Here is a 25,669-nt window from a genome sequence, read left to right on the forward strand (position 1 = left end):
GGCTGACCTTGAGATGAGATTCATCTCCCTTTCCTGGGCTGTGAGCCTGCTGACAAGGCTGGATGGTCTTCTCTAGGGCATATGCATCTGGGAATGTTTCACAGCACTGTTTCCCCCTCCCCAGGTTACCACCCCATGGGGCCAGCTTACCCAGAGGGGCTGAGACAGCCCCCACACCTCAGTGAGAGGCCCAAGAGGGCATTTTGCTCCAGGATGCCCTAGGGCCACCCTTCTCCATGGGCATACAAGTAGCCAGATAGTATCCCTGGTTTTTATGCAGTTGCTCACTAGTGCCATTGCTTTTGCTGGCTTTATAAAGGTCCCTATATATACAGCTTCCTTTCCCAGTGCTGGCTGACCCCTGACCTCTCAAGGTACCTGCAGATTACAGATGAGAAAGCCAAGAGGAAAAGTCTGACCTTCTCCCAAGAGGGAACTTACAAAAGCTGCATCTCAGCTTGTGCTCTGGAGGAGCAGGGTGGTCTTGCTGTGTCAGAAACAGTGCAGTCGTCCGAGCCACTGACATGCAGGATCAATTTATGTGCTTCCTGAATGAACTATATTTTGCTTTTATCAGCCATCTGTTTTTCAGTCTTGATATTTATGGTTTCAGTTCTGCTGCTAAAATGTACTTTGCACTCAAGAAAATGTTTCCTGTTGTGGTTCCTGCCCAGTGACTTCCAGAAACTGCGAGAGATCAGGCAGTGATGGGAGCTGTGACCACGTTCTCCTGCAGCTGCTCAGCAGCAGAAGAGGAGATGCAGGTGACTACTGAGAGGCAGCACACATGGCAAAAACATCATGTCACTGACCACTCTGCTGAGAGTGAGACTGACAAGAGCCCCCATGGTGGAGGGCATGAGACCAGTCTCTGTGAGACTGATAAAACCATCTCCCTTGTTCTCTGGATAATTCACTTGTACCCTCTCCCTGAGCAGACCCACCCTCCTACATCCAGCAGCAGGGTCAGCAGGAGTACATCTGCCAGGATGTGTATGCCCAGGCACAGTCACACCTGGAAGGTCCTCTGGTGCCTTGGCCCCAGAATGTTCCCTTGCTGTGCAGTGACCTAGCAGCACCTCCCTGGAGCCATCCTGCCTCAGGACACAGCACCCATCCCTGGCTCCATGCCATCCTCTGCTTCCTGGCATCACCTGAGCAAACCCAGCTTCTCCCAAGGCAGGCACTGCAGTGTTTAGGAAGCAATGGTATATCCTGCAGGAGGAAAACGTCTGGGCAGATGCAGACAGAAACCTGTTGAAAACGCAGGGACATTTCCCTTCACCAAAATAAATAAATCAAGATGATTTAGCAGTGGCAGGCAGTTTCACACTTGAAATTGGCCTGCAATGAAGTTGTCTCCTCCTGTTCAGGCTCTATGTAAACTGTGGGTGATTTCACACTTATATCACATTTAGTTCTTGCTAATATTTAGATAAAATTTCATAAGTGAGTACAGAACTAACAGTGTGGCTCATAAGGCACTATTTACAAAGCAGGGATGGGAAAAGTCTAAGAAGTCAGTGCACTTGGCAACAGGGTCACCAGTGGGTAAGTTGTGAACCAAAAACCCACAGAAAGGTGCAGTGAATGGGACCAAGGCATGTATAAGTACACTACTACAATACCAGAGCAAACTTACTCAGGGCAACACTTCCATGGTGTATTAAGGCCGAATGAATAACATAAAAATAAGTGGCAATAATGTAACCAGCAATTCCCTGAAACAATAGGGGATTTAAATTATTAAACAAATGTCTTTTGACTAATTTATGACTGGATCTATAATGTGAGAAATTATTACTGAAACAATTTGAATCATAAATTTTGGGTATTGTTCGACCAAAGTTAAACAGAACACAAATGTGTTGCTTGTTTCTTAGACATATTTATGCCCAGTGCTGAAGTTCTTCTGCTGCGGGCATGTTCCTGGCTGTCAAACACACTTGCCTGCCCTGAACACTGCAGTACCTGTACATGCCATCCCTGCATGGCTAACCATCTCCTGTTGCATAAACACACTGAAAGCTGTCAAATCAGGCTAAATGGTGATGACTCTTATGCTTCTCTTTCCCTCCATATTATATTGATCTATGTTTATGCTAATCTTGCCATTAGCCAGGTGACACCAGTAAGAGGTGTGAGCACAGCTGTGTGGTGATTCTAGAGTCTGTTTATCCTGAGTAAAGCATTTGGGATTAGCTTTCACTGACTGCTCTGACACTTCTGGGAAGACAGGCTCCTGGGTGCAGGCAGGTACTACCAGGTTCCTCGACAGCCTACTGGATTACCGTCTTCTTTTACATACCTTTTTCCAGAGCATTGGGAATCTGATTGCAACTAGAAAACTGAAGAAATCTGCTTTGAAGTCACTGCAATTACTTTGTTTGGACTGTATTGTATGGCTATTCTTTAATCTTGTCAAGGCACAGGCTGCTTGCAATTGATACAGAAAGAGGGGAAGAAGGACAAGAAAACAGAAGGAATGAAAAATGTTATGGTAAGGTCACTGAAACACAAACTAAGTTTTTGGATATGTGAAGAATATCCAGCATGAAGAAGCATTCATCTCTTCATATGATTTTCAGAAGTTTTTCCAAGACAAACAGTGATAGTCAAAACCATAATAGTAAACATAGTCAAGCTATTTCCTCATTACACATTTGTAAAGGGCAAAAAAGCTGTTCACACAGCACTCTGTAAAAAACAGAGAGCGAGATCACGTTGAAAAGGCAGCACTTTCAAGGCATTCACCAGGTTTGCCCTTGAACAGACAGCATTCTCTATAAAGCAGCAATGTGAGTAACAGGGGAATCTACCAATTGTAACAGACTCTTGCAAAAGAACTCACATTTTATCTTAATATAAGCCTGCAATTATAAAAGTTCTAAGAAAGCTGCAACATAAAACACAACCCTGGAGGACTTGGTTCTGCGCATATAACTGAGGGGAGCTGACAAAAAAACCCTTTATACGAATCTCAGAAAGCACTGAAAATTGAAAACCGGGGTTGTATGTTCTTTGTGTATCCAAATCCAGAAAGATTTCAAGTTTTACAGCTAGCTTTTGTACTGAAAAAAAAGAAAGATAGTAACCTTTACAGTGAATGACAGCTCTGTGAAAGCACAATACTGTGAGAAAATATATTATATTGCATATTGCATCATGAGGTGGATTAATTAATTAGACAATATTAGTTTCTGTTGACATCAAGTATTCTTACTTTACCAAATCAAACCATAGACAGTTTCACAATCAGAACAACATGTTTTTCATCAGCGAAAAAAAAGGAGGTAATTATACTTTAACATCATGGCCTCAATTCTCAGGTTGTATTAACTTGCATTCTGAGAGATTTGTGGAATGTATTTTACCTGGGACTGCCATCAGGTAGGACTTCCTCTGCATTGACAGTATTATGGTTTCTCTGTGTTACTAGAAAAAACAACCTGTGTCTGAACTTCAAATTAGTTACTTCATCTGCACCACCATAATTTGTTGGATTAAAAAAGTAGTCTGTCAGCTAAGGGAAGGCCTGGGAGATATGTTTTCTGAATTATGTGTCTGTTTTTGCTACCAGGGTACTTTGCAAACACTCAGCAATCCCATAGCTGTGCCTTTACTTTATGAATAAGGACAATAGTAACTTCAGCTTTGTAAGGAGTTTGAAGAGCAATGGGTAAAGCATGTTATCTTTATCCTATAGATTATCATTGTTATTACCAAAAAAAAACCACAACAAAAACAAACCCAAGAAATGGTTGCAATATAGCAGGAGGGAAACTTTCTAAATAAAAGGTTTAGTACATATAGTAACTCCGGATCACATAGCAGAGGAGGTTTAGCACAGTAACAGAAAAGTAGAGCTGGAAAGCTCTACATTCCCTTACAATTATTGGGATATAAAACCATATCAAGCATAATCACAGCATCTCAGACACTATTTGTACATGGACAGGGACATAGGTGTAGGGAAAAGATGGTTGCCCCTATGATCCTAAGCAACTGTAGCAACTACCTCTGCAGTTAGAAAAGTTTTCTTCCTATCTAACCATGCAGACCTTTAGTTAACTTAATTACATCTTATCCCACTCTTAGTGAATTTGGCAAGCAATTTATTCTTGTCTTTTGTTCCAGGTATGGCAAGTATGTCCCTTTTTATCCTTTTTTTTGAGTCAGAATAAATCCAGCTCCTCACAAGCTGCATTTTCTCTAGTTGCTATTTCTGAATTCTTTGGACTTTCTTATATTTGTTTATAACTCTAAGCTCTTAGCCCAAGTGTAGGAAATTCCATTTCATTGAGAAGACTTACCCAAGCAAATATGACAGAATTATCTGACAGATTTTCACAGGGTGATCCTGATAATATGTAATGGCATAATTTTTGCCATTTTTGTCACAGCCTCGTACTGTTGCCTCCAGCACAACCCTGATGTCCTACAGCAGGACCACCGAGTATCCAATTTGCATTGTACACTGACATCTGCTTCACTGTGTATCACAGCTGTCTTTATTAAAAGTAATTTGCTCAATTTTCATCTTGTTCCCAGGGTAAAAAGGCCTTCTTTTTTTGTTATTTTTTTATCCTGTCCTCCAAAAATCAGATAACGTTTTTCAGCCAATTTTGTAGGTGCACCCTTTATTCCCTTATCAAAATAATGACTGAAAATATTGTATATAGAGCATACTTGAGTACAGACCACTGTAGGCATCAACAGAATGTCAAATTGTTGATGACTCCTCTCTGAATACAACTTTCCGGCTGATTATGGATCAAGCATTATGCACTTCATATGTCTGTAATTTACTTATCATGAGGAAGAAAGTTATATTGGCATGAGACAGAGAACACAGCACGAAAGTTCTTCAAATGAAGAAGGCCTATTGCTATGTTAAAAATAAGGGCTATTTTCATTCTCATAATTTCCATTCATTTTCATCATTATAATCTTAAAGAAACATTGAAGTAAACGGAGTTCAAGTAATCCATTACTATTTGAGGAGGCTCAGGGGAGACCTCATCACTCTCTACAACTACTTGAAAGGAGGTTGTAGCCAGGTGGGGGTTGGTCTCTTTTCCCAGGCAACTGTCAGCAAGACAAGAGGGCATGGTCTCAAGTTGTGCCAGGGGAGGTTTAGGTTAGATATTAGAAAGAATTTCTTTACAAAGAAGGTGATCAGACATTGGAATGGGCTGCCCAGGGAAGTAGTGGATTCTCCGTCCCTGGAGATTTTTAAAAAGAGACTGGATGTGGCACTTAGCGCCATAGTCTAGTAACCACAGTGGTAGTGGAGCAAGGGTTGGACCTGATGATCTCAGAGGTCCCTTCCAACCCAGCTGATTCTATGATTCTATGATTCTATTTGCACACTTAATCACAAATCTCTCATACCGCAAGTGACCAGTACTTCCACAGCCACTGAATGTGAATTTTCATGAACGGAACTATATTCCAATAAACTTTAAATATGATATTCCCCTGGATTTAGGCTGGCTCCAGTTAAGAGTTAGCTATGTCTTTACCATTTTTCAAACTCTCCTGGGGCATTTAGCTGACCAGGCTCCCATCTCCATCCCCTTATAGCAAAACCTTGTAGTTCATGCCTTATTCTCAGGACAGCAACCTCTCCCCTGCTCATGCATTTGCCTCACGAGCTCAGCCTGACACAGTGCCTTGCAAGAATTCTTTTTGGGAGCTGTGACCACATTCATCCCGAAACAATCTTTTCATAACAGCATCATCCATTTCTGCACAGGTTACTGAAGCAAGCAACCAAACGCCTGGAGGGAGGAAGACTCCTCTAGTTCTGTATCCCAGGGAGGTTGATGGGGGATTGTCAGGTGCCCATTCACCCTCAGGCTGGGTGCCAGGGCTGGACAGTGAGCAAAATTCCTTCCACTTCTGGCCCCACTTCAGTGAGATTCAGGCTTATCTGGCTCTGTGTGAGCACAAAGAGCGCAAAAACCCTGCATCTTCAGCAGCAGCAGGTGACACTTGACATTGCCAAAAAAGGGAGCTCAAGATAAACTTCCCAGTCCAGTCCCATTTCCATAAGCTGTGGATGTCTTATTGCTCCCACTGGGTGCACTTTGCTTTACAAAGCCATGGTCATACAGCATGGTGGTGGTGGACAGTTGCTGGCTTCAGGACACATACTCAATCAACTAATCTGATCTACCCTCACAAGTGCAGGAGTTATATCTATTTAAACAGAGGAACTTGCACTCCTAATGGAGGCTCATGCAGAGGCAGTCAGTTTGTTAGTACAGTCCTTTCCCCTTTGTAGTGTTACTGTTTTCTGCCTGCATGCAGCTGCCCTAATATCCATCTAAAACCATCTGCTTGCCTTTCTCCTTTCAACATTGTGTAAAATATGTAAATGGCAGATTCTGACTCCTGTTTTGCACTGATTTAACAACTAGTGGAAGCATTGGAAAATCGGGGTCTCCTCCAAAAATATACTGTCTGACAGCAGTGCTGATGCTGTAACATTAATTTTGTAGGTACAGAGCAATTTATAACATCCAAAGGGAAATCATCACATTTTCATGCTGAGCTGCTAGTGGTAGACAAGTGGATATTCATCTTCCCCAACACTTCCCTGGTAACAAAGAAGAAAGACACACCTAGAGAAAACAATGGAACAAGCTGGTTTTGGATACCATATTAAGGCTTAATGCCCTCCTGCCTCTGCTGAAGACCTTCTGAATGTTGCAGCTGAGTCAATAATGTCTTTTCAAAACAGCTTGTTTTTTTGCAGGCAGTTGCCCAAGCCAATGCCTGGAGCAATCTCCCAGTCCATGGAACCTGGTTTCTGCAGGCTGTTCACTCTTAGCCGCAAGCTAAACTGCAGCCGGTTCTGTGTCTGCACAAAAAGTGAGTAACCTGCAGCAGACATGCTAGCAGTCCCCCTTGGAAGGGCAGCTTTGGGACAGAGGAGTAGGTGCTTTTCACAGCTGTCATGCAGAACTGCTGAAATCCTTGTGGGCTGGAGCCTGAGCCTTCCCACACCACACACAGAGGTCTTCTAGTCTGATGCAGGACATTAAAGTGAAGTCTGCTCTCAAAGATCTCATCCGCTCTGTGAGCGCTTTAACTCAGATGCTGCTGCACATCAAAGATCTCAGAAGAACCAGGAGAATGGTGAAACAGTGTTTCCTAGTCAAGGATGTGCAAAACTTGCCTTTAGTATAAGCACATCCCACATGCAAGCCAGCCAGATGACCAGGGAAGTGCCAGTCAGTAGGTGCAAACATTTTGCCCTGGGTGAAATTCAGCATTATATTGCTCCGAAAACCTTCTCTTGGAAGTGTTTTCTCTTCTAGCCCTATAGCTTTTTCCCTAGCTTTTGGTCAGGCTACAGTTAAGCCTGTAGCCCGCAATTAATTTCAGTCACTCGGTGGCACCTATAAGAGCTGACAGCATAATATGCCCTGGACATAGTATACGATAAGAATAACAAGCTTCTGGTTTTGCTACTTGCAAGCTCACTCTATTTTTCAGATTTTTTAGTTATTAGAGCTCTTTAATCGATGTAGAGAAAAATAAAAGCACTTTGCCATGTAGCACAGCCATTTTAAGCCAATTTATCTGCTGTTGCCGAAGACACTTGACTCTTTGAAAATGTTGAGATTTCTCAGCAGGCAGAGAAAGCAGATCTCCTAGGCCCCTTCCAGCCTCATAGTTCTTCAATTCTGTGAATAACAAAGTAAATTCCTAAAGGCAGCTGTTCTGCATGCACTTATAGGTGTGGTTAATTCATGACACTGCCCATTAATAATGAAGTAGAACATTTCTATGGAGAGAATATTGTATTTACTACCAACAACTCTCTAGAGGCCTGTGGGGTGCAGAATTCTGCTTCTTTTAATAACTATGTTTTTTCTCTAGTATTGTGCAACTAAAGAAGATCTCATTTAACCACCTTTTCTCATTTTCTTTCACCTGCTATATTATCGCTATGGTTTGTTTAGAGAGGATTACTTATCTCCCCTTACCTCCTACATAAAACAATATCTTTTCTCTTCACTGTTATAACACTCCTTTTTCCAAAGGAGCAACATTTATGTTGCACCTGATACATTATCCAGTATCTAAATGAAAGGCTGAACCTGGGCAACGCATCTCCACAGATCATTTATCACACTCTTGATTGCTTCTACATGTCCATACTGAAATGCATAGTTTAAGTTGCTTTGTATTAACACAGTGCACAGTTTCCTCTGTCCCACAAGAGAATTAACAATGTTTAAGGAGACAAAACAAAGCTGTTGCCCTTTTTATCTGCTCACACTTGAAAAGGTGGTAGCTTACAAAGGTGACATAAGATCAAAAATAGGAAACTTCAGAACGGCAAATTCTCTTCTGCTTTAACCCTGCACAGACTTTTCCAGTTTAAGGTGAGGAAGGCAGAGGTACATGAGATACATTCAGTGAATAATTTGGCCCATGCTGTGCAATTGCATTTGGGTTTGGATACCTGGGAATGCGAGACCACTATGTTGCCATGTAAAACACAGTGGCAACTCTAGCCTTACGACACTTATCTGTCATGAGTAGGATAGACACGTGTCTGGACTAGGAACCTGATAATTTGCTTCCCTGAAACAGGAGGTTTTTTTAAACCACTGATATGCTCTGACATGGTGTCAGATTATATCAAAGCATTTTCCATAAACCAATTTTGCATATATGAGAGATGCTATCCATGACAGGGTCAAGGCTGAAATATTTATATTATTTAAAGATTTAATTTATGAGTTGTTTACAAATATAGACTTCAATTCTTTTGGCTTTCCCTGGATAATCCAGTGTGTCTCCTCCTTTTCCCCATGACTAATTGACTGTAGCCTGAATATATAGCGAAAGTCCATATTCCATGCACTTACCCAAAAGGGCATTATCAACAAAGAAAGTTCTCCTGTTTGTTTTTCACTAAGATTGCTCAACACAAAGATAGAGAATGCTTTAAATTCATAGCCATGCTGCTATTTGAAAACTGCTGTTTCAAAACCTAAAAATAAAAAATGTGCTACCTCTCATCTATTTTCTCTTCAGGAAGTGGAAGAACTTCTGTTAGCATGAGTGGGGGCTTTTTTCCATTCCCAATTTCTGTCTGTAGACCAGGGCTCCCCTTTTCTGCTGATTTCTTCTTAAGATAATGAGGGATTCCTCTGAGTTTCACTCAATGAGATTTTAAATATTCCTTTTAACTGAGATACAACTATTAGTCTCAAGTTTCTTTGAGAAAACTGGGGGGGGGGGGGAAATTACCTGAACAAAGTCATTCATGGCATATAATAATGTATTTAAAACAGCCACACATCATAAAATTAGAAGTAGAAATTGATGATGCTCAAACTTATCAGACAATTTTCAGTGAACACCAGGAATAATGATAACTGTATAAGTCAAAAATCAACTGTAGTGAAAGTGTGCTCATCCTTAAAATAGCAAGTTGTTATGACAGTTTACAAGATGTCTGAGATTTGTGAAAAGCCATGAGCCCAATTAAGTAACTGTCAGCAACAAAACAAAGTGGTGTAAACCATAACAGCAGCAATTGCTTTTTGAATCTGCACGTGGGGAGGCCTAATGAGCTCTGTCCTACAAACATGGTCACACTTGTGCAGAGAGGGCATGGACCAGGCCCAGAGGCTCACAACTGCTGCAAAACTTGGCATGGATGTTTTGGCAAATTCCAGTTACTGCCTGTTTCTGCAGCATGCAGGTCTGCTCTGCCTCACACCTTGCAAGGAACAAAACAGGTACCAATTTAATGCCACCATGGGAGATAAACTGCCAACATGCCAGAACAGCACTGCACAGGAAACACACTGAAAGCAGAAGTTCTGGCTAGATCTTAATGTGAACAGAACAATTCCTTAAACAAAGATATTCAAACTAGACCCAAAATAGTGCTGAAGAGTTTCAGTGTTGCATACATTGCTTTCAGGTGCTATTTGTAAGAAAACAATTTAAAAAAACTCTGTCTAACCTGTTGAGGCACTTGAAACACCAAAAGCACTTACAGTTTCTGGCAAAAATATCCTTAGGCAATAGTAGCTGTGCTGTCTTGTGTGCCCTACAGCACCTCTCTCTTGGCTGGTGTGACTATCTGGGTACCTATCTCCATGCCTGTGGCACTTTAAGATTCAGAAATTAAATGCCCCTGTGCCCAAATCCCTGAAGAGCATGATCTTCCATGCATACCAGAACACACCTAAGACAAACTGAGAAGCTGCATCTATTCCAGTGATGAAAATGGTTTCTCTAGCCCTCAAGGCAGCTAACATGGAACAGCATGCATGCATTCATATGGCTTCATCCTGCTAACCTCAAGCTGTTCCCTGGGAAAGTGGCTGTCCTGGGCTAACTCTGAGCTGCTCCTCCACCTCTTCTGCTGCAGTCTGGGTTCTCAAGTGCCAAGTGCCAAGGCCTTGCCAGGGCTCTGCTAATTGAGACGCTCAAGTCTGTTGCTGGCCCTGCCTAGTCTATTAGTGCAGATCACCTGTCCTAAACAACTCACATTTTAGGATAATCCTGGCTTCACTCCAGATTCTGGGTTAAGGCATTTGCATGGAAGTACCCTGTAGGCATGTGGAGAAATAAAATTTCATTTCAGATCCTGTTTCTCTGATCTCAAATATAAACAGAAAAAATAAATGGTCAGATTTCAAAGACAAACTGGAAATTCACATTTTTATTTTTGCAGTGGAGATGGAAGTACACAGAGGACAGCACTTATCACAGGTGAACTGCAGTTCCCTCTCCAGCTACTCCAAGGCTGCCACCGCTGCTGGGAGGTAATTTAATCTCTAAATATTTTTTTAGTTTTCCTTTTTTTCCATTCACAGGCAGATTGGAACTATGGGAATAAGTTGAAATGGGCCATACTCATTCCCCACATGACGCAACAAATGTTCTTCTTCTCGAAGATAATGCATGCCTCCGGATGGCATCTGTTTCCTAAGAAGTATGAAATGGGATCCTGTATAGAAAGGATTTTGTTTATTGATCTGCTCTGAGGAAGGAGGGCCTGCTGTGGAAATCCCTACCCTTCACACTGTGTTTGGGAAGACCCATGAGCACTGTGTAGAGATTGGCTGCTCTCTGAACTATTTGAAGGACAAACTTCTCAAGGATCCAGCCTGAGGGATTGAGAGCTATTTGTAGTAGCGGTTTTCAGTGCTGCTTTGTTTCACACTGCTCTAAGTAGCAGTTATGACAAAGAAAACTTGCCAGACCTCCTTCAACAACAGCCTGGATTAATGAATAACCTCAATCTGGGAAGAGATATGGAAATACACTCTACTGAGCTCAGCTCTCAGCCATTTGAGCTGAGGTGCAACAAGAGTAATATTTCAGGTAGGGAGCGCTAAGGAGAGGGTACAAGGATCAAAAAGCAAGAGGATGGAAAAAAGAAGGACAGACAGTAACTTCCTTATGATTAGAAATGACTGGTAATGAAATGAGAAGTGGGCTTGAAGATGGCTTCCTTTGTGGGAGCAGGGCATGCAAAAGCAAGAAATCAAAGGAGTCAGAGACAAGTGGGCTTGCACATTTGTGAAGTGAAAGCTTCTTTATGTAAATATTACTTTACTATTTAACGGCATGTTCTGCAGCTAGAGCATGCCACCCTTTTACAATTGTTGATGAAGTCCCACTCCTGGCTTGCAGTAAGAGTTGAGTGGCAACAGCTGTTCCTAAGGGATGGACTGGATCACCTGGCTGAAAGAGACGGAGAGAGCAAAAGCCAGTTATGTTCTCAGGACAGAATTAGAAAGGAAAATCATCAGACAAATGGCAGACAAGAGACATGATGCAAAGCTTATGTATCTGTGTTTTAAGAACCTGACTAGGAAATCAGGTTAAAAGGCATATGGAAAGGAAAGGTTGAGGTGGAAAAAGATTAAAAGCAGAAGAGGCAAGAGAGGAGCTAATTAATTCAAGAGAGGAGCTAGAAGCAGAAGATGGAACAAACATGAGTGATGCACCTGAAAAAATTCATAGCACTTTTGCCATGCACTCAGCAGAGCAAGATCATCAGTAAGACAGGATGTGGCTGAAGATGAAGGGGGAAAATCTGTGAGGGGCAAGCACAGCAAAATGGCTAAGCATGGGAACCCTGGGGACAGAAGAGATGCCAGTGCTCTCGTATGCAGAAGAATGCTGCATCAATGGGTGCAGAGACAAAACGCACTCCTGCCTGTGGGCCTATGAATTATACTCGAGCTCCAGCAGCCACCTCTCTGTGCCAGCAACTTCGAGAAAAAGCAAGTTGCGCAGGTTGCCCAAGGTTGGTGTGTGCTCATCTCCATATAAGGGCCTGGGAAGGAGCCCATGCTGACAGCTGGGGCTGTGGGGCTGCCCACAGCACGGGTGCCACCACTGGCGGACACGACATGAGAGTGGCCACCCCTTCTCCCTGGGCTTAGCAGTTAAGGTAGGAAAGACTGCTGAGTCTGAGGCCAGAACTGAAAGGAGGGTAGATTGCCAAACCAAGCATTGAAATTGTTAGGGAAAAAACGGTTCTTAAACAAATATCTTTCATAAACATGATGCTACCTGAACTGCATCACTGTGAGCATGTGTGTATGTTGCTGACATTAGCTCATATATTTGCCTTTCAGAGATTCAGGGAGATGTGTGCTACCTGGGCCTAAACTTGAAAGACAGCAGTCGCTCTCATCCTGTGGCTGGCATCTCTGGTAGATACTGTGTCCTCCATGGCATCAGATTGCTGCCTGGGACTGTCCTCACCAGGGCTAGAGCTACATCTTTCAAGGGACAAACCACACACTCCCAGTAGCCAAGTTTATGTGACCAGTGAGCAATATGGAGTGCCTAAGAGTATTCACAAGTCACTAGTTATTCAGAGCTCTAAATCACAAAACAATGCCCAAAAATTTTAGGTGAATTAGGCCACGATTTTTTTCTAGAATAGACTGCCTCTCTTCTGTTCCATACGGAGTACCTTACTCCCTGACAACTTATATAGCCTCAAATGAATGCTTCGAGAGATATAGGTAACAATATAGCTTCTCCTCTGAGATGACTCTTGGAGCACATAATCGCTAGACATACAGTTGAAGCTACTCTAAAAATGATCCCTCTTTGTCAGCTAGCTCTACGCTTCATTGATGTGTCAAAATGGAATGTAGTTAAGAGGGTTAATGGGAGTGATTGTTTTTCTTCCGTGCTTCTAGACATTTCACCACACAATCAGGTTATCCCTGCTTGCCAGTCACCAAGTTCTCTGCACTGTGTGCTGCCGAGCCTCATTTCCCCCTGCCTTGTCCACAGCCACACACTCTAATTCAATCACATCACATCAGTGCTAGCGCAGGTCAGCCAAGGTACCGGTGGCTCCACACAGCACAGCTCCCTGGGGTGCATTTTGGGGAGGCAGTGCTGTGCTAGCACACTGGGAGCTTTGCCAAGGCAGGAGATCTGAGAGTGTTGCCCAAGAGCTGTGGGTTCTTCTGGTGAAAAAGGCTTTTCCTGGAGGTCTTTATTATGCAACCTGCAGTGATTAAGGCTTCCACGTTCTCAAAAGAAAATGAATATTTTGCACGCTATGTAAGGAAGAATTTGGGAACTTAAGAGGGAAAGAATACACAAGCATGAAATTGGGTTAAAGATTAAATTCTTCCAAAATTGCTTCAAATTTTGGAGAATGAGAGAGGTGAAATGGTTCCAGCAAATTCACTGAAGGTGTTAGTACAAGGAAGAAACAACTTGTGAATTTTGGCTGGATTCACCAATCACCTTTGTTTAGAAAACAGAAAGCAATTATATAAGTTGAAGTGTTTTGAAGATTTTGAATTCCCATGGTTCATTTTGAAAAAGTCAAGTGCTTATTTTTCAAATCATAGAAGCTAAAGGCTCTTTTAAAATACACATAAGCACTAAGGAAAAGAACAGTGAATAAATACGTATCTTGAAACAAAATTAAACATATTGGATAAAAAGAAACAAAGCATTTTGCGGAGATTATTTTTTCAGGAAAAATGAAAAATTCCATTTCATGTTGACCTGCCTTACATCTATTCCTCTCCATTAATCAATGTTGTCATCAATGCAAAAACTCACAATGCAGGTAGCTCTAATGAATGAGTTTGAAATCCTTCTTAGGAATAACCTATATAAAAGATAGATCTTTTGTGTGAAATCCTGTTACCGGTGTGAAGTGTCCTCCATTTTGAGATGTTTATTATCCTTGGCAACTCTAGTGCACATTGTTGTGCCAACAACATTACTGAAAACAAAGAGAAGGCAACCTGGCCCATTATTTGATAACCGAAACTAATTGGTAAGATTTGAATCCAACAGTGGAGTATCAGAAAGCTTCCCATAATGTTAATCCTTAACAAAATGTTTATCTCATTGTTCTCTTTTTTAAAAAATGATACTTGAAATACAGCTTGATTTCATAAAAATTGAGAATATGTGCATTACTTAAAATCTTCCAACAGGTCATTTCTCATGTGTCATATTAAAAACACAAACTGAAAATCTTATTCCTCTTCCCTTTACACCCTTTGTGAAATGTATAGTGGTATACACCCAGTGAAGTATTGGAACACAACACATGTAATTCAGACTATATAATTTCTGACCATGCTGCAGAGGTAGTTTGGGCACACTAACAGCTCACTACTAAAAATAGTTCAGATACGTTGGCTGAAAAGTCCAAGGAGGAGAAACTCAAACATTTGCTTCAATTTCTTAAGCAACCTGATCTAGTAGAAAGTGTCCCTGCCCATGGCAGGGGGGTGGAACTAGACGATCTGTAAGGTCCCTTCCAACTCAAACCATTCTATGATTCTGTTTCTTCATAATAAGTACCATTGTACTGCTCAAAGTTTAATGAGCTTTAATAATACCACTTGAAGGAAGGATGTTGTCTTCCTCCATAGAAAGTGCCTTGTGAATCTGTACAGAAGTGTCCTATTATTCATTCAGTGAACTAAGGCTTTGGTTAAGATCAGTTTAAGTGGTGAATTTCATGAATTGGGAAAAAAACCCAAACCACATTTTTATACTGCTGTACACACTGGGAAAATTTACTGAAATCTGCTTCTGTGATGGTACTTCTATAGCTGCACATGGAAATCTTAATTTTTTTTTTTAATTTATTAGCTACTACTTTGAAACACATATTTGGAACCAACAAATTCATTTAATAAATGTTAGCAGGAAGGAGTATTTGATCTTAGTCTCATATTGCCTTTAATTTTGATTGTATGGTAGATGGTGTAATCATGAGGACAATACACATAATACAGTAATGGATACACTGAAACTGCATTTACATTAATATGTAATTCATTAGACATATTAGTCAGAAAGAAGAGGCACAATACTGAAGTGAAAAGAAATCTTCAAAATGAAGTGGGAGTTCAAGGCATGTGAGACATTCTGATAGACTACAGGCAGTCAGTTTAAAGGCCAGAAATTGTAAATGTCTGTAAATAGCTGTCTGCTGACATTTCTTACAATGGAAGTGGAACAATAAGAAATGGAAGTGGAACAATAAGAAATGGAAGTGGAACAAATTTTAAAGATAGGAACAGGAAATTTTCTTTTTCCATAGTATTATCCTGTGAAACTCATAGTAGTATTGCACTCCAGAGCTAGCAGGGATTGAGTATTTCTTACTTATTTAGGAACAAACACACCAAGAGAGGCAAACTGCCAAGCTTCATGGTACAAATCATCAACTGAGAATATAAGTACCAGGGGTGGTTAAGTTGTAGACATATTTTTCATTAGCAAGGATTCTTACTTCTTCCTTTGCTGTACTTACACATAGCCCCTCTCAGAGGCAGAATGCTTGACATGAAAGGACATCTGACTGACTTCATATTGGTTCCTATTGCCCTTACCCTGGAAAGAGTCAGTGGATACAGAGAACTTTTGAGTGTGAAAAAAAGCCAAGATAACTTAGAAAATGTTGACCTGCTATATGTGAGATATAAATATTCCCTTGTCATGGTTGGGGGCTTGGGAGGCCTCAGACTGACTGGAGACACTCTGTTGTCATATGCCAGCGCTTTGGAAAACAGCTGGGAAGTCACCACAGAACAAATTACTATTCACTAGGCAAACCCCTAAATCAAAGACTGTCCTTCAAGTTCTGGTGGCCCAGGAGGATACAGCATGGTTTAGGGTGCTGGGGCATCAGCTGCACAGCCAGAGGACCCTGGCGGCGTATCGTCAAGAGCCCGATGGACATGTCTCATTTGCACATGCAGAGTCGGATTTTCAGCAGAATTCGGTGCACATGGTTAGAGTCCTGTCAGTAAACACAGCACTTTTTCAAACCCATAGAGAGAAAGACTGTGGGTGGTGGTTTGAGAACTAGGGGCACAAAATGTATCAAATGAGCATTGGGCACAGCATTATTTCTGACATGATGCATGGCAGTTTCAAACTTTTAGGTGCTTATATTCCTCAGGCTTATTTGTTTCCTGTGGTAGGAAATACCGGCTCACAAATATATAATTATTTCCAAAAAGCCTCGTACAAACAGCAGTCCTCACATATAACTATCAGGAAGCTGTACAAATTCACCTTGCAAAGTCTGGTGCTACAGCACTATTACCTAATCAATTGTTCTTCGACTTTCATCTCAGCTTCTTCCAGGATCTTTCCAAGACATGGACCCTGTTTCCTTCCCAGGGTAGAAACACTCTAATGGAGACATGCCCTGAGCTCTCCCATCCACAACAGGGATTGAACATGCTCAAACAGCTGCATCTGCTGAGCCAAGAAACCCTATGACTTTTAGTTGTTGGTTTGGAGCCATTTGGGCTTTCTTTCTGCCCAGAATACCTGAGCCTTCCTAGCCAGGGGCTATCATGCCAGTGAAACAACATCAATGAGACTTCGGATATGCTGTTTCTGCTGGCAGCTCATGTGTGAGACTTAATGAAGGTGTCAACAAGCATAGGAAGGATAGTAGTAGGGATCAGTCTTAGAGAAATAGTCAGGATTGCCTGCTTGAGCATCCCTGGTTGTGCACATTGGCCAACGAAATCAGAGAGTTACCTTCATTAGAATCTGCAAGTGCAGGCTCAGTGTTTTCACCAAGAAAACGCAGAGGATGATGGAGAGTTTATGGCCCAGCCCTCTGCCTCCTAAGCAAGGAGATGTGATGGAGGCTAGGGAGAACACTGTCATATGCCCATGGGAGGATAATGAAGGCATAATGAAAAGGGTAACACAGGGTCTTAAGGATGTTGTCTAGATTACCTTGGAGTCATCTGGTCAGAGATACTCCTTAGTCAAGAAGAATTACCAAACGAACTACAGGTGATAGAAGGAGGTGTTAGTATACATATCGCCGCCAAGGACAATTCAATGGTTCACAACACTAAATAAACACAATAAGAATATTTAGAAGAAGACTTTCTATGGTCAAATATACTAGTGAGGGATCTTGGAGCAGAGATAGTTTTCTTCTTAGATGCTCCACTGGGAAGACTGGTGCTTTTGCAGTGGGTGTGTTAAGGAAAAAAGGATTTGGCTGTTTGACAAGCTCAGCTGCTGGAGCAGGGGCCTGAAGTGTGACATTGTTCAGTTCTTGCCTTGAGGTCTCCTACAGTGTATATTCCTCTTATCTTACTTCTTATGCACTGTGGGAAAGATTAAAAGGTATGTTAGAATTGAATATATGTTGCCTACCTGCAGTCTTGTTCTTGCCTTAGCCCTGGCGAGCCCAGGAGGATTCATGCTCTGTGATATTTCTCACTGAGGTAACTCTCCAAACTGTCTGGGGACCAGCAGCCTGTAGGTTAATAGCAGCCTCTGGTATGTCTTCTCCTTGTTTACCTGCGGAAATCAATTAATCTGCAAAGAGTCTGGAGAACATCTCAGGAGAAAGATACAGAGCTACAGGGTGAGTTAACATAGATGCACAATCAATTAAACTCATAGGATCAGAGTTGCCAATAGAGCAATTCTTCTCACATGCATTTCAAAATATGGAGAGATGTAGTGCACTGCCTGAAACCCAGTGTTTAAGGTAACTACAAGAAAACCACATGGGACTCATTTTTTCTGTGCCTCCAAAACTCGGTGTCATTGTAGTTATTGGTTTGCTACTCCTGTTGGGACACTTTCTGACCTGCAGATGTTTTATTTCATCTAAATTGCAAACATGAATCAATATGATGATTTGCTATGATGGTTATGAATCTTTAAAAATTCCACGTAAAAGTTACCCTGGAAAATGGAAATATAACCTCCATTTTCTAAAAGGGGGAAAGTGGAAGACACATTGACTACAGAGAGTCATTCTCACCTCTGTGCCAGGTAAGATCATAGAGCAGATTCTCCTGGAAACTATGTTCAGGCAAAGGGAAAACTGAGAGGTGATTGCTAACAGTCAACATGGTTTTACAAAGGGGAAATCGTGCCTGTCAAATGTGGTGACCTTCTATGATGGGGCCTGCAATATTTGTGGATAGGGCAGAGCATTGCCTACCTGGACTTCTGCAAAGCTTTGACACTGTCCCCCATGACATCCTTGTCTCTAAATTGGAGAGACATGGATTTGATGAATGGACCACTCGGTGGATAAAGAACTGGTCGGATGGCAGCACACAAAGAGTTGTGGTCAGTGGCTCATTGTCCGCCAGTGACAAGTGCTGTCCCTCATTGGTCAGTACTGGGGCATGTTCAACATCTTTGTTGATGACATAGACAGTGGGATTGAGTGCACCCTTAGTGCCAAGCTTTGTGGTGCGGTTGACATGCTGGAGGGAAGGGATGCCGTCCAGAGGGACCTTGACAGGCTTGAGAGATGGGCCAATGCAAACCTCATGAAGTTCTACAAAGCACAGTGCAAGGTCCTACACCTGGGTCAGGGCAATCATAGACACACCTACATGTTGGGGGAGAAGTGACTGAGAGCAGCCCTGTGGAGAAGGACTGGGGGGTGATGATTGATGAAAGACTCAGTATGAGCAGGCAGCATGTGCTCACAGCCCAGAAAGCCAACGAAATCCTGGGCCGCATGAAAAGCAGCATGGCCAGCAGGTCAAGGGAGGTGATTCTGCCCCACTCTTCTCTCATGACATCCCACCTGGAGTGCTGTGTACAGTTCTGGTGTCCCTAACATAAGACATGATGGAACTGTTGGAGCAAGTCCAGAGGAAGTCCACAAAGTTGACAAGAGGAGTGGAGTACCTCCACTACAAAGACAGGCTAAGAAAGTTGTGGCTGTTCAGCCTGGAGAAAAGAAGGTTGTGGGGAAATCTCATAGCAACTTTCCAGAATCTGAAGGGGGCCTAGAGGGAAGCTGGAGAGGGACTCTTTGTCAGGAACTGTAGTGACAGGACATGGAGTCATGGGTACAAATTGAAAGAGAAAATTTAGGTTACATATTAGGCAGACATTTTTTACTGTGCACGTGGTGAGACAGTGGAACAGGTTGCCCAGGCTGGTTGTGGATTTCCCAACTCTGACAGTGTTCAAAGCCAGGTGGGATAAGGCCTTAAGCAACCTGGTCTAGTGGAAATTCTGCTAGATGATCTTTAAGTTTCCTTGCAACCCTTATGACCATTCTCTTGATTCTCATAGTGTCTCATTGCCATTGGTGGTTGATGTTATCTCCACTTGAAAACAAGACAAAGATTTTCATGACTGAATTAATTTGTGACCAGCTCATTTTAACCTTGCTCAACTTTCTTCCTGGAAGAGTCACTTACCAGTACTGTCCCATTGTCTCAGTCTGAAGAGACTGGAAGGTTTGCTAAAGAGAATGAGTTATGGGACGAAACAAGACTCCTCTTTCCCTTCAATTGTGGGTTTTAAAATTTTCGGGGCTTTACTCGAGGAAAGTGTGGAAAAACAGAGGAGATAACAACCCTTTATTAAAAGATATATGTATGTTAGCAAAACAGTTAGAAAACAACAGTAACAGAACACAACAAGACTATGCAGTAGTCCTAGGAAAAAAAAAAAAAAGTCTGGCAAATACTTCTCTGTCCTATTAGCGCAGTCCTAATCGTGGCCTGCAGGGGGCGCTGTTGGATCGCAGAGGCACAGAGCCTGCAGTTCGCTGGTGTGGTCAGTAGGGGGCGCTGCCGAGTCGCGGCAGCCTCCACGGGGAAGAAAGGGGCCTGGGGCTGGTCTCAGACCACGGGAGGAGCCGAAAGGAAGATGGGGGAACTCCCCCCCACCCCTCAAATGGAGGGAAAGGAAAAGGTAGGAAGGCAGTTTGCCCCTAGGGACTCACTGTGGTTCCCAGGTGGTGTCGTCCCAAGAAGCTCCCTTTCCCTCCTAGCGAGCACAGAGACTCTCCGATGAAACACAGCAGATTCGGGCCGGGGCCAAGAGGCAGCTCTCAGGCCAAACAAGAAATCAGCAGTCCACACAGGCCAGGGCAGGCAGTCAGGCAAAACAAGCTTCCAGGCTTTTCTCTTCAAAATGTTCCGCACACCGACCCTGTCTCCGTCCTCCCGAGAGGGTCCAGCAGAACTACCCCCCTCCCCTCCGAGCAGACCCAGCCTTCCAATGGGCCATTAGACAGGAATGCAGCCAGGCTGGCTAAATCTTTTGTCAGGCTAATGGCCTTTTTTTCCCTTCCCCCTTCCCTGCTTGGTGCTCTGTCTCTCTTACCGGGAAGCAGGGGAGGAAAAAATTCTCTCCCAGATTATAACCTATAACACCCATGCAGTTGTTTCTTTCCTAAATTTGTTTGCTTGCCAGATTTTATAGAAATTTTTTCCTACATAATTTATAACTTTTGAAAAATAAAAAAGATATAGGCTAAAAATAGAATAAGGAAAGCTCAGAGAGCATTGCAGTGCAATGAAGGCACTGGGGGAAGCTTTGAAACATTACAGGATTGCTGTGGTTGATGCAGAAACTTAATAAGGCCTTAGCTGCATGGGAGTGGAGCGAACTCAGGGTCAGCTGTAAGACCATGGCAGCAGACTGTGGAAGTAAGGCTGCAGTGCAGAAAGCTCTAGAAAACCAAGAAAAGGTTCTAAAATTGCCCTTAGGGAGAACAGAGCTTACAAAGGAGGATGGAGAAGGACAGAAAGAAGATGCATCTCCTCTTCAGTGAATTGGATGGAATTAATAACTTGAGACTTTTCCTGCACAGCATCGTCTCTGGTTCTGGGTTGCTCTAAGCACTCTTCTCTGAGCCAACTTCACTGCGTCAGCATCACCTAGAGTGTATGGCTATCCAAACATTCCAAGAAGAGATGCACGTGTACCAAATTTGGGCAGAGGCAGCCTGCCTAGTGATTGCAGATGACAGTTTGGCACCTCCTGCCATGATTTTTTCCAACCTTCATGAGTGGCCTCTAGACAGGTTCTTCCTCTCCACACAGCCAAAAGGGAACCATGTGTTAGAAGAGGATAGGAAGATCTCACTCCCCAGGGAGGGTGCAGATTTTTCTGTAGCCCCAAGGCCCTTGGCCTTGATTAAAGAACTTAGTTGTCCTCTTGCTCTTTTTGCCTTCATGTCTGTAAGTCTATTTTGCACTTGAACCCAGAAGCATGATCTTATATTTGGCATTTCTTGCCCACTGCCAATCCCATGGAGACCTCCAGAGCATTGTGTATCAGCAGTCCATCCCTCTTCCACTTTTAAGTCTTTGTGTCAGTTGCAAATTGTGTTTACAATAGTATTACATCTTTTTTAAGCCACTGATCAAATAATAAAATGGCACAGACTGCAGTGTAAGTAAACTCAACTGGTAAATGCTCCCATAGAATTATGTTTGTGACATATTAAGTAGAATATTTAATCTACTTAGTGCTAATCTATTGATGAGTTACTGATGTTTAAATAAAAATAGAATCTAGAATCAAATTAAATGTCTTTTTTTGTCAACATTTCTACTAAGACCACTCATAGATTCGTAAAATGGTTTGAGTTGAAAGACACCTTAAAGATTCACCTAATCCAAATACTCAGCAGTAAACAGACTAGACCAGGTTGCCCAAAGTCACATCCAATCTGACCTTGAACACTTCCAGGCATGGAACATCCACAACCTCTTCAGGCAACCTGCTCCAGGATCTCACCACCCTTGTGACCAGTGGCGGTTCCCTCTCCCTGACCTTGTGTTCCTCGGCCCATCACCATCCCAAAGGCTCAGGGCCTGCACACCACACACCACTTTCTTTCCTGAGCTAGGAAGACCAGAAGAGGACAGAGGAGTCCAGACACAGTTGTCAGAGTACCAAATAAAAAGAGGCAAAACATCTTTACTGTTATTTTCTTGTGTTTTTGAGCCATCACTCTAATTTTTTATTAATCAAGACCCATATCAACTTTTTTTTTTCCCCTGAGATCAAGATCAGGATGAGTCCTAGACTTTTTTAATTAATTTGCCCTTTTAAGTATTAGTTCTGAAATAGCATTTAAAAGCAAGCCTGAGTAAAACCTTTCTGGGGCTTTTCTCTTTACAAATGCAGAGAGGAATGACCAGCTAACCAAGAATTAACGAATATATATTGTTGATTAAGGAAGGACAAAAGTAAAAAAACTAATTTGCACTGGCCTATTGAAAATATCTGGCAGTACTGCCAGACACCCTGACATGGCAGTGCTTTGCTTGTAAGCCAGCTGGCCCTGCCAAGCAAGGTCGCTCTTCCAGACTGTGCACTGGGGAGCATCTGATATGCAAAGCACTACTGGCTCAGAAATGCCACGCTCCTGATGCTCTGTTTTCCCAGTTGTCAGCTCTGTTTATAAATTGCCCACTTACAGCAAATCCAGCACCTGCTATGGACACCTCAAGCTGCCAAGTGCTTGAACATATCTCAAAAGCCATTCCATGCTTGAGCCCGTTAGGCTCGGTTCTTTGGTTAAAGCAGCTTCCCAGGATTTCTGATGGCAAGTTTTGGCTGTTGTGAACAAACCTCTGGAACTGCTTTTGGTTTAGACCTAAGATGTACAGTATTCCCTTCCAGAATAAAATAGCAGATCCACTGGGCCTTGAACATACCACCACCTGTAAGCACAGTGTGTTTACCTTTTACAGCACTTAAAGATAAATTCAGACTGATAATTCAGAAAAATCAAAACAACAATAATAAAAAAATTGAATCTTCTACTGGTTTGTTCAAGTGATTTGCAATTTTTATATTAGTGGAATATGGTGGTTATTTATTAATAACTCCCAGGTGGAAACTATCAGGTGCTTGGGTTTGTTCAAACTTGATCACCATTTCCTTTAACTAACCTCCTTCATCCTAAAGGTGCTCAAACAGCAAGGAGCAAGCACTCAGTTACAGACAACAGAACATGCACAAGGCTTGTGCCAGACTCTTTTTGGGCTGACACAAGACTAGCCCAAAACACAGCTGGCTCTGATAACAACCCAAATCCTGCTGCAAAAGCAAAGCAATCCCAAGGAAAACTCTAACTGCAGTTCTGTGAAAATGGAGATTCCAGAGTTGCTAATAACCAGGTGAGGGGAAAGCAGAAGAGCTGAAGCTGGCACATCTTCAGCTGAAGGAAGACTTGGGAGTCTGCACAATGCAAGGACTCCTCAGTTTTGGAATTTTTTTCTCCTCCCCTGTGGTCAGAAATAGCTCCAAATTTGTGACCTTCAGGCACAGTAAAATCAGCTCATTTATTAGTCTGGTCTTTTGAGGAGGCTTCAGACGCACAAGGGGTGATTGGGCTCAGAGGTTAATGATTTTTGGGGGAGGTTGTTTTTCACTGAGGTTTTGATTTGCTTCTGCATTTCTCTCATTTTGTGGGGTATAAATGGAATAACTTGAAGCTGCCAGTATGTGACGTGGGCTTTCTTCATGTAACCAGGTCAGAATTTATATAGAGGTGAATGAATTATGTCCTTGAATGCCTTGAACACATAGATTTCTGAATTATCTCTGGATTGTTCAGCTAATTTGCTTCAGTGCAAAATTGGCCCCAAATGCTATTGAGTAAAAATTCTCCAACAATGCTAGCCTTTTACGCATGTCAGGCTGCTGCCTTACAGCTAGACTATGCTCACTCACTTTATACCATGAACAAGGTGGTCCTGGTGATCTGTATTCATGGAAGCTGACACCCAGTGATGCTGAAGACCAACAGTCTAGAAACACTTCATTAATCTGTGAAGCTCATTGTCCAAAGATAAAAGGAGGTCAAGTGCTCAAGATGACTCCAAATGGATTAGCTTTTGTACTGCTCCTGCAAACTTCTAATTGTACTTGACATTCACAGATGACAGCAGAGAAACCTTCACATTACAAGGCATTATCCAGTCTTTCCTGTAGTTAAGGAGAAAACGACAAAAAAACATTGTCCAAACAATCTCTCAGGGGCATCTGACAAAGTCTAGAAAAAGAGAAATAGTCTCCTAGAGTCATATCACTGTTGTATGACCCCTCCCAAATTCCTCCCAAGTGCCTCCTGACTTGCAGAGGGGGTATGCACAGGGACACCAAACAGCACTGCAAACAACAGTAAGTCCTTATTGCTGCTTGATTGGCCCAGGGGTCAGTGACTGCAAATTATCAGCAAACTGTGGAAGCAGAGGTTTAGTGGGACAAGATTTAGTGCAGAGTGGATATAATAAGCTGACACGACCACTTGCATCTTGTGGGAGTGGTGGCAGTGTCCTGGGCCCTTGACAAGGGAAGGCAGGGAGCTGCCTCCTGACTCCGTGTGTATCTACCATCAGATCCTTCCCTGCAGCCCGAGGCTCAGGTACATACCTCAGAGGGAGCTTTGATTTCATTCCAAAACACTGGTAAAATTATTTGAAATACATTGGAAAAGACTGTGTTATTACCAGCTTGCTCTTTCCCTCTAGAATAAAATGGAGTTTAATATGCGGACAATATGCATAGAAAACAATGTTTATCCGGTTTTCTGGGTATTATTTAGAACACTGAAATAGTATAATTTTAAGCATATGATCCAGACCTTAGCACACAGTTTTGAAGTATGTTTCTTTCCTCTATATTTATTATGCAGAGGAGATCTAAAAATCAATTCAGATATTTGAAATATACTTTAGACTTTTGATGCACAAAAAAATTGAAGTTTTAATTTTGCTCCAGTTGATCTGAAAAAAGATTTACTTTGAATACTTTGTATCCAGTTTTAATATGACTCATTTTTGTGGTTATGTTTTCGATCCAAGGTTTTATAAAAATACAATAAAAGATCTTGTAAGAGTATGAACTCACTGCTAGATAACTTTTTCACACCACAAACATGTTTTTCACTCTTCAAAAATAATTTATAAGCACTTAAAGAGGTCTAAAATTGCCTCATATACCGGAGCATGGATAAGCAGTCAAAAGAGATTATGCAGATCTAAATTCACCTTCTGCTACAATATATGGGAAAAGAGAACATTTGAACCCAAAGAACACTTAAGAATAATTGTCAGTACAGAGGTGGAGACACATGGAAAGGAAGCAATAATCCAGTTGCAGATTTAGGGGACAATCAAATTAAGAAGAACCCAGATATTATAAATGATTGAAAATGCTGAGAATTATTACACTAGGTACAGTATAATTATGACAGTGCAAAACTTCAGATGGACAATCCTATCCCTTCCCTTCCCTTCCCTTCCCTTCCCTTCCCTTCCCAAACCTTCCCAAACCTTCCCAAACCTTCCCAAACCTTCCCAAACCTTCCCAAACCTTCCCAAACCTTCCCTTCCTA

The 25,669-nt window shown here is 42.2% G+C and overlaps 1 long non-coding RNA gene across 1 annotated transcript; it reads right to left on the minus strand.

Annotated features, from left to right (window-relative positions):
- Nucleotides 1-15,780: 15,780 nt before the first annotated feature.
- On the minus strand, nt 15,781-24,505 carry LOC113981784. Its single transcript, XR_003538531.1, has 3 exons — nt 24,004-24,505; nt 17,695-17,841; nt 15,781-15,894 (listed from the first exon to the last, which is right to left on the minus strand). It is a non-coding gene; the product is annotated as an uncharacterized LOC113981784 (long non-coding RNA).
- Nucleotides 24,506-25,669: the final 1,164 nt, after the last annotated feature.

The sequence above is a fragment of the Neopelma chrysocephalum genome, unplaced genomic scaffold, assembly GCF_003984885.1.
Source record: "Neopelma chrysocephalum unplaced genomic scaffold, ASM398488v2 Primary Assembly neopelma1_96770, whole genome shotgun sequence".
Classification (NCBI taxonomy): Eukaryota; Metazoa; Chordata; class Aves; order Passeriformes; family Pipridae; genus Neopelma; species Neopelma chrysocephalum.